We start from the raw sequence: 15,612 nt of genomic DNA, 5'->3' as shown, positions 1-15,612 counted from the left end.
GGGAATGTGCTTCACATATAAATGGGATTGTAGGGAACCAAGAGAATGAGTTAATCAAACTCAAATCAGAGGAAAAAATTCAGTAGTTACCAGAATACACAAGTAACAGTACAGGAGAAAGGATGTCTGGGATACTGAGAGGGAAGCCAGGTCACTCTGAAGTTTAGCAAGGATGACTTGGAAAGCTTGTTCACACTTGTTTTTAACGCCAGAAACTCCACACTGATGCAAGTACCCAGCACTGATAATGGCTCCTAATGTTGCTAAGCAACAATTACAAATGGTGGTCTCTGAACTCTAGAACTAAAAGTACCAAAATCAAAACAACAACAAAAACACAGACTAGACTTCTAACAGATTTAGAGCTGGGTAAAAATGTTCCAAACTATGACATTTCTAAAAAGGAAACATGATCTGCACTTGGTCGAGAAGGGGAACGGAGTGGTTTGATCATACAATAAAAACAGAAATTTAATTACAAATTCAATAGGGCCTCCGACTGATTTCGTTGCTCGGGCCCTAATAAGAGGGATTTTTGTGTTAGCAGGAGGACAAGTATAAAAAAAAATTTAATTTTGTGAGATGGTGATGGTTTAACATTAATAATCTGAATACATGTTAATCTTTCCAGCTGATATAACTAGCATGCCAACTCTCCAGAGGACATGGTTTTGTTCTGTTCACGTGCTGGGACATTATGTTTCAGGACAGGGTGAATCCCGAGCAGAACACGATCAACAAGCTTGCTGAACTCCATGGGAGCTGTGATGCAGGATGGAGAGAACACCGGAGCCGGCTCGGTGAAAAAACAGAAACCCCTCTGGACGAGAGTGAAAGGAAAGCAAACAGGCGCAGATGTACTCCAGCAGCAAATGTGATGAGAAAGGATCCGTGGTGGTTTGCCCACCATGGACATTTATTGCAGAGGCAGCTCATCCTGCTGACCTGGCATCTTGCTCTATTCACATCCCTGGGAATTGAGTCAGTTTTACTAGAAAAAAACACAAGGCGAAAAGAAAGACAACAAAGGGCCAGACCCTGAGGCTTGACGATGTCTGTGGTTATTGACTTATATAAACAATGTGTAACTTTGGCCACTAGGGGTCTCTCAATCAAAACAAATCAAAAAGCCTTTTTTCATGATGTCGTGGGATCACTGGAGGCGTCATTGTAGCTACTAATTCTGATGAAAATCTACCTGATCCAAATCATGTTGATGTATAAAATAATGTATTCAAGATTCATTCACATTATGCAGCAATGTGATCAAATTACGAGTGACCAACAAGGGAAAAAAAGATGACCGGATAACTGGCTAGCAGTGAGTTATTGACACAAATATAAAGCAGCTGGTAAAGCAAATATCACACAGTTAAAAGGCGACCGACATGAAACATAACATTGCCTTGAATAAAGTTGGGGATTTCTCTGGTTTTGAATATTGTTAAAAACTTGAATGAGGATAAGGTTATCTATTCTGAATATCTAAAACAAAATGCAGCACTTTGATGCACTGACATTACCACAAACAAATACTCAGCATTACCTTGTTGTGCTGAGACTCTCTGCTTGTCTCCATCATTCTCAGACCCACCAGTCTCCACCATGCTGTTTCCTTTTAAGCCTCATTCAATAAAGGAGACAATTATAAAACATTCTCAAGGAGAGAATGTTTTGGTGCTGCTACCAAACATAAGTAAACTCAAGAGTACAGGAGAGAAAATTCCTGTCTGCTGCTTGTACAGAGTGTACCCTGACAAACACGCAGGCAGAACAAAAATTAACTACAGATGCTGTAGCAAAAACAATGCAAGGAGGGAGGATTTGGTTACAGGTACACTTGTTTGTGTAGGAAACTTGAGTCTTAGGTGACGGATTACAACAGATCCACCTATAAAGTTTTCACGAAATGTTCCAAACAGGTGTGAAAGCTAAATAACCAGTCTCTTATAATGTGTGTTCTACAGGAACAGCTTAGAATTTATTTATTTTTATTTCCCCCCCAAACAAATAACAACTCTGTAGATATCGCAGAGAAACATAGACATGTGAGGTCTAACTCTTCATTTCAGCTGAACTCAAAAACAGAAAAAGATTTTCATACTCCTTGCAAGTCATTATAGAAAAAAATTTCAAAGGCTGCATGAAAAAGGTTGATGTTTGGCAGAAAATCAACAGTGAATGTTGAAGACTAATCTAAAATTTAAATAATTACCACCACTGCATCCTCAGTGATGCCACTCACGGGTGAATAGTCAGTAAACATCGCTCTAACACATTTATAACAGAATCTACGTAGGCTTGACATCACCCAGTTTACCTTGGCTTGTGTTTAGCCAGGGACGGCTGTTTAAGTATGCAAAATCTGCCAAATACCCACAAAGTTAAAACAACAGCTGACCAGTGGAAGCACACTTACTGTTATTACCGACTGAAATCGTTTTGTTTGGAGGGCCCCAGATTCTTAAATGTGAATATTTGCTGATTTTCTTTGACGTTTATGATTCTAAACTGATTATCTTTGAAATTGAGCTGTTAGTCGGACAATATACGCAATTGGAAGACATTGTCTGGGACTTTAGTGTAATGATATGGAAATTAACAATTTTTTAGAAGAATAAAAAAATAATTCACTGGTAGATATAGAGTTAATGGCAAGATATAAACTACTTAGATTGTTCATTATTTCTTAGAGTATACTGTACTAAGCATATATCAGAGTTGGTCATTTTTTAAAATATAGATTAATTCTACAACAAAAGCAGGTTGAGATGCTGTCATTTGATGCAACGCTATGTTTATTGTGTATTTACTCAGCTGCCACTATAAAGATACAGGCTGGTGTGTGATACACACAGCTCTGTCTGCACAGCTGTGTTGTCTGCAGGGGGTTTACATCTGTCCCATTTGAAAATCCCCTACTCACAGGTTGCCTCTGTGGGTGTTCCTCTAAAAATTTCAGTTTTTCAAAATCAGGCCTTAGGCTATGACTACATGAGGTATGAATCTCTGTACGAGGGCCTTTCCTGCTTTATTTGAAGTCATTGCACACCAGAAGAGATTAATCGTATGTGTTTCCAGACCTGTGTAGGAAGGAACTTGATCCTAATCAAACACAATGGGGTCATGGGATGGAGCAGAGACCCCTGCAGCAACACAACACTGGGCCTCTCGAGCTGTCGAGTCGGGTCTTAGGTCCTCGCTAGTCTCCGCACATTGGAAACATGTCACCTGAACCTCCCTATTGACCTCCTATGCAAGGTGGCTTGAGATAATGTATATTATGATTTGGCGCTATACAAATAAAATTCAATACAAATATTGTTGTGAAAAGATGGTTGAAAGATGTTATTGGATCTGAGTGAAGTATTTGAAAGCTACCATAAAAACTAGCCATGTAAGAGCATGGCATCAGTCATGTCTTTTTTTCGTTGACTGGCCTGACTTGCGTACCATCCCACTACCTGCTGCATCACTCACCGACACGACTAGGTGGACGTTAAGCCTCGGGGCGTACATTTACTCGTTCACAGAGTGCCGTGTTTACTGAGCTGAGCAGGGAGAAACAGAAAGCAGTGGGGTTGTATAATCACTCAGGGGATATCCCTGCTGACACGAGGTAATGTGCTGTAAAGAAAATTGACATTTGATGATGTCCATGAAGCAAATGGTTTACTTTGGCTTAATTTGCTGCAATGCAGGTGGACTAAAACAGTCTTGGAACTGCATTGCTCAGCTCCCCTTGATCCTGAACTGCTCAATAAGGGCACACAACCTTCTGTGTAACATGTTTCTTATCCATTTAGTCATTCTATGCTAGAAGACCATACTAGCACAAACTAAGCAGACCCGATTCTTATGGTTTCAAAGGACAGGACTACGTTTCTGAATGTTATTACATAAAGATAACTCAAATTCGACTAAGAAAGATATTTGCATGCAGCGTCATGTTCTACAGCAGCTTTAAATTGTGAGCCTCTGCTCAGTAGCTCATTGGGAACCAGGGAGGAATGTGCCTGGTGAACTGAGGACAACAGAGATAAGTATAAAAGAGGAAACTGAAGCAAAGTCTCTTAACATTAAATTAAATTCAAAAACAATCATTTGTAGAACATCTTATTACAACCCTATAGAGACAAATTACAACAGCTGTGTTTTCTGATGAAAGACTGTTGAAGTAAAACTGAACAAGGAGGATTGCTATGAAATCTCAAAACAGCTAAGTAGGGTTTTTTTTATCCACGTCAGTGAAAAATTTCTGCAAGATGAAGCTATTTTAAGTCACTGGAGTTATATCACAATACAAATACATTGAGGAGTTAGTCAAGCCACATAAGAGTCATGACCAAGCCTCAATAATTGAGTGATGGATCTGCCTACCTGCTGATCCAACAACAAACTAAGGCCAACCTTGGAGAGAATGAATCATGTGGATATTTCTTTGGTTGATGGAAGACTAGTTAAGAGGTTGCAGTCTATCATCCAGTGAATCTGGAGTCTGGAAATCTACCTGAACCAGGCAAGAGATTGAGAAATGCACAAGAAGCAAACCAGGCCTGGCTAGCAGAGACCTGGTGAAACATCCTCCGTCACGGAAACGAGGAGAGAGAACAGGAGTTAGCATTCTCCACCAGAACCAGAGGGAAGCTGTTTGTACCTGCTCATGCTGCTCCCCTCTTGGGGGGGGGGCTTTGTGGCAGGCAACACAGACAGCCAGGGGAACACCAGGGAATCAAAAGGTCTGTATTTTCTGTGCATTATCTTGAGAGATAGTGTACCTCTTCTTGATGCGTCTGCACTTTGAACACAGGACCAACAGTTGCAGAGAATATACTCATTTAACTATTATATTTCACCATTTCATAACACTAGTCAGAATTTAAAGGCAACAACTAGTACAAACAACTAATTACAAACTGACAGCATGCTAATTATAAAAGCAACATTTTTAGAAGCTAATACCTCTTTGTCAATGAACTGATATTAGATGATCAATGTTGACTAAAGGTTCAGACATTTTTTCCAGAGTTTCTCTTTCATATATGAGGAACGCAACACAATATTATCTGGGTCAGGTGCGTTTACAACAGGAAAATATCCAGATAATCAGGCGAAGGATAACGACTGTGAAGAGCAGGACATGACGTGTAAATTCTGCAAAGGAAGCACATTTTTGTTAACAGCACATCCTCACTCGCTTGGTGCTCATCACCAAAAGCTCCCAACAGTCATTGTTTTTCCAAGCAGACCTCTTAGTTGGTGACGTCTCCCAATTATATTTTTTCCTCCATTGTGTGCTCGCTACGTAGGAATACTTCCGGGAAACAGCGGACTCAGACATTTGAATTCTCTTCTCACGTGAAGCCCCTCTGGAAAATGTTAGGACTTCAAGGCATGTATGAGAGCAGCTTAAAATATATCTCTTCTACTCAGTTTATGGGATGTGATCAATACTGGAAATTTGTAGCAAAAGGTGCTTTTCAAGCCTGAATCACACCATTAGCAGTTGGCCGCACTGGACCGAAACTTGTCAGTGAAGTGGTGACCCATTTCAAAGTGAAAACATTAGTTGCTACTACGGTATTTTCAAGTGATGTGACAACACCTACACTGTTACGGGAAGCTAGCACTGACCAGGAAATCTCATGTTACCACGCAGACACTCTGTATCGGGGATGGGTGGATGAGTGTGTTGGCACAAAGCAGCTCATGTCAGTCAGACTTGTGATGACATCACACAGACCAATCACCTTTAGAAAACATTCAATACAGATCAAGACAACAATCACAGTGGTGGGCTTTTCAGATATACGGACAAATTAGCAGCAAAGTTCCTTCTAGATAATCTCTATAGCCTCAGATGACTTTTACCAGCATATCTAGTGTCTTGCTTTGATGAATTTCTCCCCCACCGTAATGCTTGGCGGTAAAATCAGGCCAAGTTTCCATGTGATGATAACAGTATAATACCTGATGACTAAACAAAGTTAAAAGGAGAACACACAGATCAGACAGGTCTAAGTGCAAGGATGAGTACTCTTAAATCAAAGTGGCATTGGGCTGTTAATAGCTTTATGTTTAGATGCCGTCTGCCAAAAGGCCTGGAAAAGTGAGTGATGGTGTTAAAAAAAAGACTTGGTGCAGGGAGAGGAAAAGAGGAACATGTTCCGTTAACGGCTTAATGCTACAAACAAATGTCTGGAAATATCCTCAAAGCCAAATCCTAAAACTGCTTCTGCCAGACTGTCCCCAATCTGCAAGTAATTTAGGGACAGGTAAATCAGGCCTGTAAGTCCACAACAGCCTCTGACAGAACAGTTAAAGAATAAGAAGCAGATCTGAACGGCTCTCCTGGCTTCACTCATAGGTGCTGTCCTGTCATCCATCTTTATGAACAGTCAAATGACTGATGACGGTAAAGCGCCGCCAGAAATAGCAAAGACACAAGACAGCTGTTTTCATTGGTTAGTGAGTTTGTAACACTGTTATTAGTAAACTGAATTCACTGTGTAGAAAGGATGAGGTGGCCCTTTAATAGCTGTGAATTAAATGTCCAGGGTGTTGGATTGACAAACCCATCAAAGTTGACTGGATGCTAACCATAAGATTTTCTGGCATTATTATAATACTATAGACACAACTCAGAGAAAATATTATGTTTGTTGTGTGGCACTTGACACTTCATTCATCTGTCATTAAGGGTTGCACTGCAGGGTGTTTTTTAAATCAGTTAAAATGTTATTCTTGTAATTTGTGTCAGAATGATCAATGTATGATTTTGGGGGAAATAATCTACTATTCGCAAGCATATGCAGACACTGAAACACACAAAACCACACATACACACACACTTGTTAGCAGTCACAACCAAGGGTCTCAATCCAACTCAGTCCATCAGATTCTCCCTAGGGTGCATATAAATATCAGCAGTGTGTTCATCTATCATCAGACGCTTGGTACAAAGGATTTGTTGGTAGCTAGAGCTGTCAAGACCTTGTGATGGAAAAGCATATTGTTGTATCATCTAGTTACCTGTACATTTGGCCTTTTCTCTAGAAGCAGTCCTTTTGTTTAGCCATCTTTTAGGCCCTGCATGATGCAAGGCTGGGGGACTAAGCAACAGGTGTCTGATTTTTCAGATCTCCTACGCACACCAGAAGATGTGCACTTACACATTCTTTCTTTTCTCTGCGTTTTAGTCACTTCCCCCCTCGATTTTCCGTTCTCCCTTCCTTCTTTCCTAGTAACAACCCTCTTCCTTACACAGCTTGATGCAGCCTGGACAGTACACCACAGTTTATTATTTGCATGTTTTAAAGAAGCCCTTGGATGACACTTCAAAGAGGTGCAGACATGATTCTCAGCATTTTCAACTGCTATTCCTGGATTACTTTTGTGCTTGTGTGGAAGAAAACCAAAAATAGAAAATCAGACAGAGAGGGGTCTGTGTTTTTCTCCTTCTGCTCGTCTCCCTTTGCCGTTCTACCACCACTCTGCATAGTCTCACAACTTCCCTGGATCTGATTTTTAAGCTACATCAAGTACAATCCCAGCGAACCTGGGATAAGCTGTCCTCTGATTCAACTCACACAGCACTGATGTCCAACAATAACAAAGATAGAGACTGTGCTGTTTACTGCCACAGACTCAAAGACACTGATGTTTAACAAGACAGGCCCTACAAGTTTGATTCTTATGTTGACTGACACATTCACTGACAATCAAGCCTGATGCCATTATTGCACAGTATAGGACAGTCTGTCACAGACTGGGCCACAGTGTCCCTTGAGGATTACTGGCTTCACTTAGACACAAGACCAGTAGATTGTCAACTAACAGACATTTGGCAAGTTGAATGACCAGTGGTCTCAGCTTCTATAATGGGAAACAGCAAAGTGGGGAATACTTACGCTATATTACTGTGTTAATTTTGTATATCTATTTATTTAAGTTAGCATTGAGAAAAGGGCACTTTTTAAATGTATTTAAATAAATAAAACTCCTACATCTAGATCCATAGTCTCTCATGTATGAATTTATATACTGGTCAAACCTGCATATTCATATACCAGCTAACCAATTTTACGTAAAGTCTGTTGAGATTTAATCGCCCAGCAGGGGGCTGCATGCATGTTAAATGTCATTATCACCCAACGTCTGACTAATGCTCCGTTTTGTACATCAGTGGCACTTTCTAAGCTAAGAGTTAAGTTACTGAGTAGAATCACCTTTGTCTTCTTAATGAGAAAAATGCTTAGTCAGAGAAATAAAAAGCAAGAACAGCAAAAACAGCTCCTTTCTCTTGCAGTTGAGACAAACAATTCTGATGTTTGAAGGCTCTTAAACCTGTTGTGTAAATTCAAAAGAATAACTTTCATTTTGAAAAAAATGTATTACATATAACAGTAGGCATTTTAAAAAACATTCTGCCTGAAGTTAAGACCACTGGTGTAAGACTCTCGCTTTAAGTGTTACAGCTCTGAAGTTGCTAATCTCTGGCCCTGACTGCACACAGGCATGTGTAGGCAGGGAGCAATGCAGACAAGAAATATTGACAAAAAGATGAAAATATGTATGTAAATATTCACAAGAGCATGAAGAGACCATGAATGAATGCCTGTCAATGTAGGCCCTTGTGTAATGTTCATGAGTAGAGATGGGTGGTATGTGTGAGCCAGCTGTTATGACCTTGACATTACATTGGTCATTCCTAGGTCAATATGGCAGAATGGCACTCCAATGCACAAGTGCTTTTATGCCTATTGTGACAAACAACAGGCAGTTAGATGGCATCACCAAGAAATGAGACTGACTACAAAGAAAAAGTGGCAAAAGTCCTCAAACAGAAGGTGGCTGCTCCAAGCACGATGAGAAGAAGGGAGGAGACAGCTAGTACGTTGGTGTGTGTGTGTGCTGTGCACGTGTGTGTATCAGAGTGCAGTGTTCTGCCCTAAGGGGCCTGTGACGTAAGAATGACTCCTGCTGATTAATATACAGAGACAAGTGTTCAAATCGTAAATAATGGCACACATGCACGCACATGCACACACAATCATGAGTAAAATACACTCACACATCCATTACCATGCCTACACTTGGCAGCGACTGATCCCACATGCTATTACCAGTGCTGTTATGCGTGCCCCCACACATTTGTACTACAAACAAATGTCAGCTCCATGTTAGCACAAAAGGGAAAAAATCCTTCGGAAATGTGTATATTGAATAAAGATGCTTTGACATTATGAACGTTATCTCTGGATGTGGCAATATTGGATTACTGTACAAATAAGAGAAGACCCATGACCTTAGGGTGTGAAAATGTCAAGAAAAACTAAGTCACAATGTTTGAGAAAGTGAACAAAAATATTGGGTCTTTGCCAACATTTTATGGGTTCTTTTTCGCCTATGTCACATCATTCCACCAGGTTTTATTGAAATTTCAATTTCTGACAAGCCAACCATCAACCAACAAACAGGGGCAAAAACATAGTAACGGTAATGAAAATGACTAGGTTTGGTGAAAATAAATAAATTGATAATTGTAATTGACTGCAAGGCCCTGCATGACCACAGTGCTGCTATAAAACGACTGAAAGTATCCAAGGCTGTCTAATGTGAGCATTACCCACTACAACAATCTCTGTCCTTCTGATATGGTCCGATAGTCATTGTAAAAACCAGGGACACTAATACTAGAAGAGAACAGGCAATGAATGATGGGGTTTAGTGACAGATTAAACCCTACCTGCTTCTTAACAGAGAGGGAGGAGATGAGAACAGGCTTCCCACTCAGGACTTCCTCTCTTATGTGTTCTTCTCTTTCACATGGCTTCTCCTTGTTATCTTCCACTTACGGGAGGGAGAGTGCTAAGAATGCAGGCTTCAAATGTCCTTCAAGGACAAGTCAGAGCTTTCATCAGGCTTCTTTCTTACAAGCAACCCATTTTAATTAACAGTTTTCCTTTAATCGTATTAATAAATAAAAAGGATCGTTGAATGTGTTTTTTAATAATTTATGATTTTTATGCAGCTAATCACTACAGGAATATGGTTTTACCCTAAATTACATATAAATATGCATCCAGGTGTTATATTATCCTTAACTATTATAACTATGACTGACTGCTCCCTACTCTATACTGTTTTCTCAGATGAGAGAGAAAACAATCTACTGCATACAGTAGATGACATTTGACCCAGTGATGGATCAACAATTCTATGGATTTTACGCAAATTAAACAGCAAGCTATGTCTACTGTATATCCATCAACCCATCTATCCAGCAACGTGACCATCCATCCCCATCAGGACACTCTTTTCACCACATATTCTACCACTCCAGCTCTGAAGAGGAGAACAAATCCTTTCGTCAGATTGAAAAACAAATGGATTGATAATGTCTATCATTAAGCTAAATGACACCAGGAACTCTTCCATAAGCAGAAGAGAAAAAAGAAAAGAAAAAATTGTTAAGATTACCAGATACAAAAGACCCAAATTAAAGCATCTCTGGAATGGCATGTTTGTGTCTTTTCTCGTCTACTCTTGATTTGCCAAAAATTGACGTCTCTCCCTGCAGGGAAAGTATAATTACATCAAAGTCACAGAGACGGGGGTTGTGCTGGTCTATTTCTGAATAACCCATAATGGGGTCAATAATCTATATTAAATAGAGTGTGAAGCAATTCTTTAAATGGATTATGTTTTCTGATATTGTTGGTTAGTGTTAGCTAACCAAGGAGGTTACGTTTTTTCGCACCCGTTTGTTTGGTTGTTGATTTGTTTCTGTTCGCAGGTTACGCAGAAACTGCTGAACTGATTTCTAAGAATATTTGTTGGAAGGATGAGACATGGGCCTAGAAAGAACCAATAAAATGTTGGTACGGATACAGATACAGTAGAGTTTCTGTTTTCAGCTGCTATCCTCTTCCTGTCTTCCAGGGTATCAGTGGTTTGGTCTGCCTAATAGGAAGCTGGGCAGACAGATGGGTGTGTGGGGGTTCATTTCAGGCTTTGAGTGGGCCCTTTTGTGAGGCAGCACTTTTTGAACACAATGTTGGCCCTTTGTTCGCATGCAGTGCTCGGGTATGGAGCTGCATTCCTCGTCATGCTGCATAGCGAGTTCAGTGTAAATGTCCACTACTGTCTACTGATCCTAAAGCTACACGACCAAACACACATAGACACACACACACTACGAATGGGTTAATGCTCGCTCACTTGTTCAATTCTAACGGCACCAAGGGGTTTAAAATTTCACACTACGTTGGTTCCTTGTGAAGAAACAGGTTCCAGGAAAAGTGAGCGCTCTCCTTTTCCCTTCACTCACCATTCCAGGAACCAGACGCTTGTAAGATAGCTTTAGATGGGGAGATGTGTAACTCAATGAGCTGCACATGCTCAGTTAGATCAAGCTGCAATGACGATGCAGGAAATGAGTTACAACTGGGGAGCCACACGTTCGGATATGTGTGGGAGGTACACTCAGGAGCAGTGAGGCACAGACGGCGATGACACCAATACCAGCTTAAAAATAGAGACCACACCAAAGAAATCAAGTCCTAAATCCAAAGAGCCACATGTCAGAAACCAGGGCCAAGCTGACCTGATTCTCTGCCTTGGGAAGTGTTAGGACTCCAATATAGTGAGTGTGAAAATAGAATATGGCATGTCGAGCCCGGCTCAAAGTACAACAGCCCGTGCCATTCTATCAGCTATTGACTGAAATTTTAAAGTTGGGTAGAAAGATGAAGTTTGGTGGGTTTCAACTTCAGTTAGAAAAACAATTCGGCAGCAAACGTTGATCAAAGCAGACGCTGACAGAAATCCTGGAAAGGGGCTGGTAGTTCAAGTACAAGTGTTTTGCGTATTTTCAATCCCACAGAGAACAGCCACACATCTTTAATGTCAAGGCAATCCTCATTAACTATTGTTTTGCAAATGTCATAAAAGGTCTGCTATTATCATTCCAAGAGCTAAAGACCAGTATTCAAATTGCACTGACATTTATTGAAGTGCGTTATCATTTGGATATGGCTTTAATTGAAACCAATACATGGGTTTCACTGCATACAGATTTGACCCAATATCGCACAGAGAAACACACTGAGTGTCACTCTCTCTCTGTGTGTGTGTGTGTGTGTGTGTGTGTGTGTGTGTGTGTGTGTGTGTGTGTGTGTGTGTGTGTGTGTGTGTGTGTGTGTGTGTGTGTGTGTGTGTGTGTGTGTGTGTGTGTGTGTGTGTGTGTGTGTGTGTGTGTGTGTGTGTGTGTGTGTGTGTGTGTGTGTGTGTGTGTGTGTGTGTGTGTGTGTGTGTGTGTGTGTGTGTGTGTGTGTGTGTGTGTGTGTGTGTGTGTGTGTGTGTGTGTGTGTGTGTGTGTGTGTGTGTGTGTGTGTGTGTGTGTGTGTGTGTGTGTGTGTGTGTGTGTGTGTGTGTGTGTGTGTGTGTGTGTGTGTGTGTGTGTGTGTGTGTGTGTGTGTGTGTGTGTGTGTGTGTGTGTGTGTGTAATGCAGTACAGATACATGACTTGAGCCTGTCGGCCCGTCGACAGGTTGGGCAAGGTCCAGACAAGAATTCAGAAATAATATACGAGATCAGGTTGAGTTCGGTCACGCTAGCTTAGCCATCAACTACATTTTTTTACACTATACATGCCTGTAATCAGGGAAACATTGGAGTCAAGTCAGGTTCAGATACAAATAACAGGATGCAAGTCGGGTCCGGTCAGGCTCTAGTTTGTTCAGGCTCGGACAGGTTCAGACAGAACATTGTAGCTGCACTCTAGTGTGCAAGTACAGCCAAAACTGACCATGGACATATTAAGTATGTAGCTTAAGTACTACTATCATCGCTGAATTACACAATAAAAGCAGTCTGCTTTGATCTATGGGTTAACATTCTTTTTTTGAAATGCCTATTTAAAATCTGTGAATATTAATACATATTTTACTTTTACTTTACACATTTGCAGATTTACATCTATTTATTTACACTCATTCTTTAATAGGTGTCTGTCCTCTTCAAGAAAAATTTGGTGAATCTATTAAATACATACAAACAGGAAAGAAACTATAATGACCGACCGCCTGTTTCGGCCTCTGTTGCCTGTATGAAGTTGGTCAGTGAAGTGTGATCTCACACATGCCTTTGCTGTGTGAGATGACACTGCAACAGGGCAGCCGGTACAGCAACACAATGAGACTGTGAGAACGTAAGACATGGGGCCTGAAAACAAGAAACACCAGAGGAAGTGGTGTTCTGTGAGGGCTGTAGATTGTAATCTAGATAGAGAGGACTAATTGCTTAGTTGAGGTTTATTTTCAGTAGTCTATTGATTGATTTGATGAAAAGTACAGTACAAGTATTGTTGAGTGGGTAAAAATGAGGCAATAAAACAGGACCAGCCCCACATAGAAATGAGATTAAGTGAAAATGTATCAAATTAAAATGAGGTGCTGTGGTAATTTCAGGAAGAGCAGCGTGAGAGCACCAAAGAAAGACAAGAATGATGAAGCCCTCGCTCATAGGTCATTCAAAAGAGCGGGTGACCCAAAGGAGAAGTGCACTGATGGCAAAGCTGGGCAAATATACACCCTGTTCCATGGGTGATGGAGGCAGCTAAAACTAGTCATATTACAAAATAGCACCACTGGGTTCCTACAAGCTTTTATTTAGATGCAATATGTGCAGATAAACTGAATGAGTTATGATGACAAACATGCTTGGATTAAATTTGTGAGCCCAACAACAAACAGATTTAACAAATACTACCCAATTAGTCATTTTTTGATTGGGATCACTGTTGAGTATGATAGGAGGGATCACTTGTTTTTGTGACCCATCCATGCTGTGACAAGTGCAATTTGATTGCACTTTTTCTCCTCTGCAATAACAAAATCCTGCTGTGACATCTGAACGTGCTGTAGAGTTTTTAAAACTCTTTCAGGCATGTGGTGAGGTTTCAGAACATCAAAAGTAAACAAAAGGAAGTGAATATATTTGCTCCAGTTTAAAGTGGAACAGCTGATGTGACTGAAGACAGACAGCCTCTGATGAGACATGCACTTAAGTTTACATTTGGGATCATTTTATTCTCTGAAGCGTCCTCAAAACCGACTTTTCTCAGTTCAGTTCGGATCAGGACTGACTCACCCAAGACTGGAAAACCTGCTTTAGAAAATGTACTCCAGTCATAACATTAGAGAATATAGTGTGATATAAATGTTGAACAATTAAGAACGGCCCTCGAAGAATGTTATAAAATGATTAAATAGCCCTTAATAAGCAAAAGCTTCCTGCTACAGGTAGATACTAACTATAGAATGTAAATGGTACACACCATCTTTTCTTCCTGCATAAACTAGCTAGCTACATGACTTGTAATCTAATACCTACAGCATTAAAAAAGGGGGTAAAGGGAATGCAAATCATCAGACACAGCACGGCTTATTATGTACTGTTAATGAAAAGACAATGTCAGCCTCTCTTCCTTTCTCTGTTGTGTTCTTCTCACTCAGAGCCATGGTCTGTCCATTATCCTGCAGGGCACCTCAATGACCTCTGACAATGGTCAAACTTACTTCCTGTCCTCCCTGATGACTCAATAACCGATGAAATCTCCTGTCAGCACATGAATCCGCACAACTGTTCATAATCTAATACAGTGCTGCCAGAAGAAAGCAGGGACTTTAAGGTGATCTCCTGTCACTGGGTTTCCAAACGCATTTGAATGATACTCTCAATATGAACGGGCCAGCCATATTTAGACATTTCAATATGATAACATTTCAGTCATTTGTGTTGGGCCTGTTGTGAAGGATAGCCTGGCTATAATTAAAAACGAGCTGAGCATACCACAATCAAATATGTTTATGTCTTTCCCGTCTGACACCTACAGTCGATTATTCAAATAATATGCTTTAACTGCATCAGTGTTTTCTACCATTATGGATTGTTTAGAGGTGAAATAACATTATAAACTACTAGTCTATGCAAGCACAAAAAGGGTATACTGTGTGGCAGTTTCAATTATTTCACGAACACCCTATGTGATCTCACCAACTGTAAATATTGAATATTTATTTTAATAACTTAATAACCTAATTTTATATCGCCTTTCAAGGGACGCTTTATATATTTGAGGGAGAAGGACGTATTTAAGGTGACAGAGACAAAGACAAGGACAGATTGTATCAGATCAGGTATTGTGGATTTTCAAAAAGATGAGTTTTGTGTAGTTTTATGAATGTCACTAGGGATGTGGCATTGCGAATCTCAACTGGAAGAGCATTCCAGAGGGCGGGGGCCGCACGCTAAAAGCTCTGTCTCCAAAATTCCGCAGTCTGGTGTTGGGGATGGTGAGCAGAGTCCACTCAAAGGAACTCAGATTCCTTGATGGGGTGTAGGGTCGAAGTAGGTCAGATATGTGTTGCCGAGCAAGGCCTTGGAGGGATTTGTCAGTGAGCCGGAGGACTTTGTGGGTGATCTGGGATTTGGGAGCCAGTCAAATGGATGAAAGCTCAAAATTCATGTACAAATGTGGAAGACTGAGTGACCACTAGATCATTAACCAACATTCCCTTTGTCTCCTTTTTTCAGGGAATATCTCTA

General features: G+C 40.5%; 1 protein-coding gene across 1 annotated transcript in view; it reads right to left on the bottom strand.

Annotated features, from left to right (window-relative positions):
• Window positions 1–15,612, bottom strand: part of ahcyl2b (adenosylhomocysteinase like 2b) — a 37,384-nt gene that overhangs the window by 17,173 nt on the left and 4,599 nt on the right. The window lies entirely within an intron of this gene.

Source organism: Platichthys flesus, chromosome 23 (assembly GCF_949316205.1).
Source record: "Platichthys flesus chromosome 23, fPlaFle2.1, whole genome shotgun sequence".
Lineage (NCBI taxonomy): Eukaryota > Metazoa > Chordata > Actinopteri > Pleuronectiformes > Pleuronectidae > Platichthys > Platichthys flesus.
The sequence above is the reverse complement of the archived record's forward strand: the minus strand, read 5'-3'. Positions and strand labels throughout refer to the sequence as shown.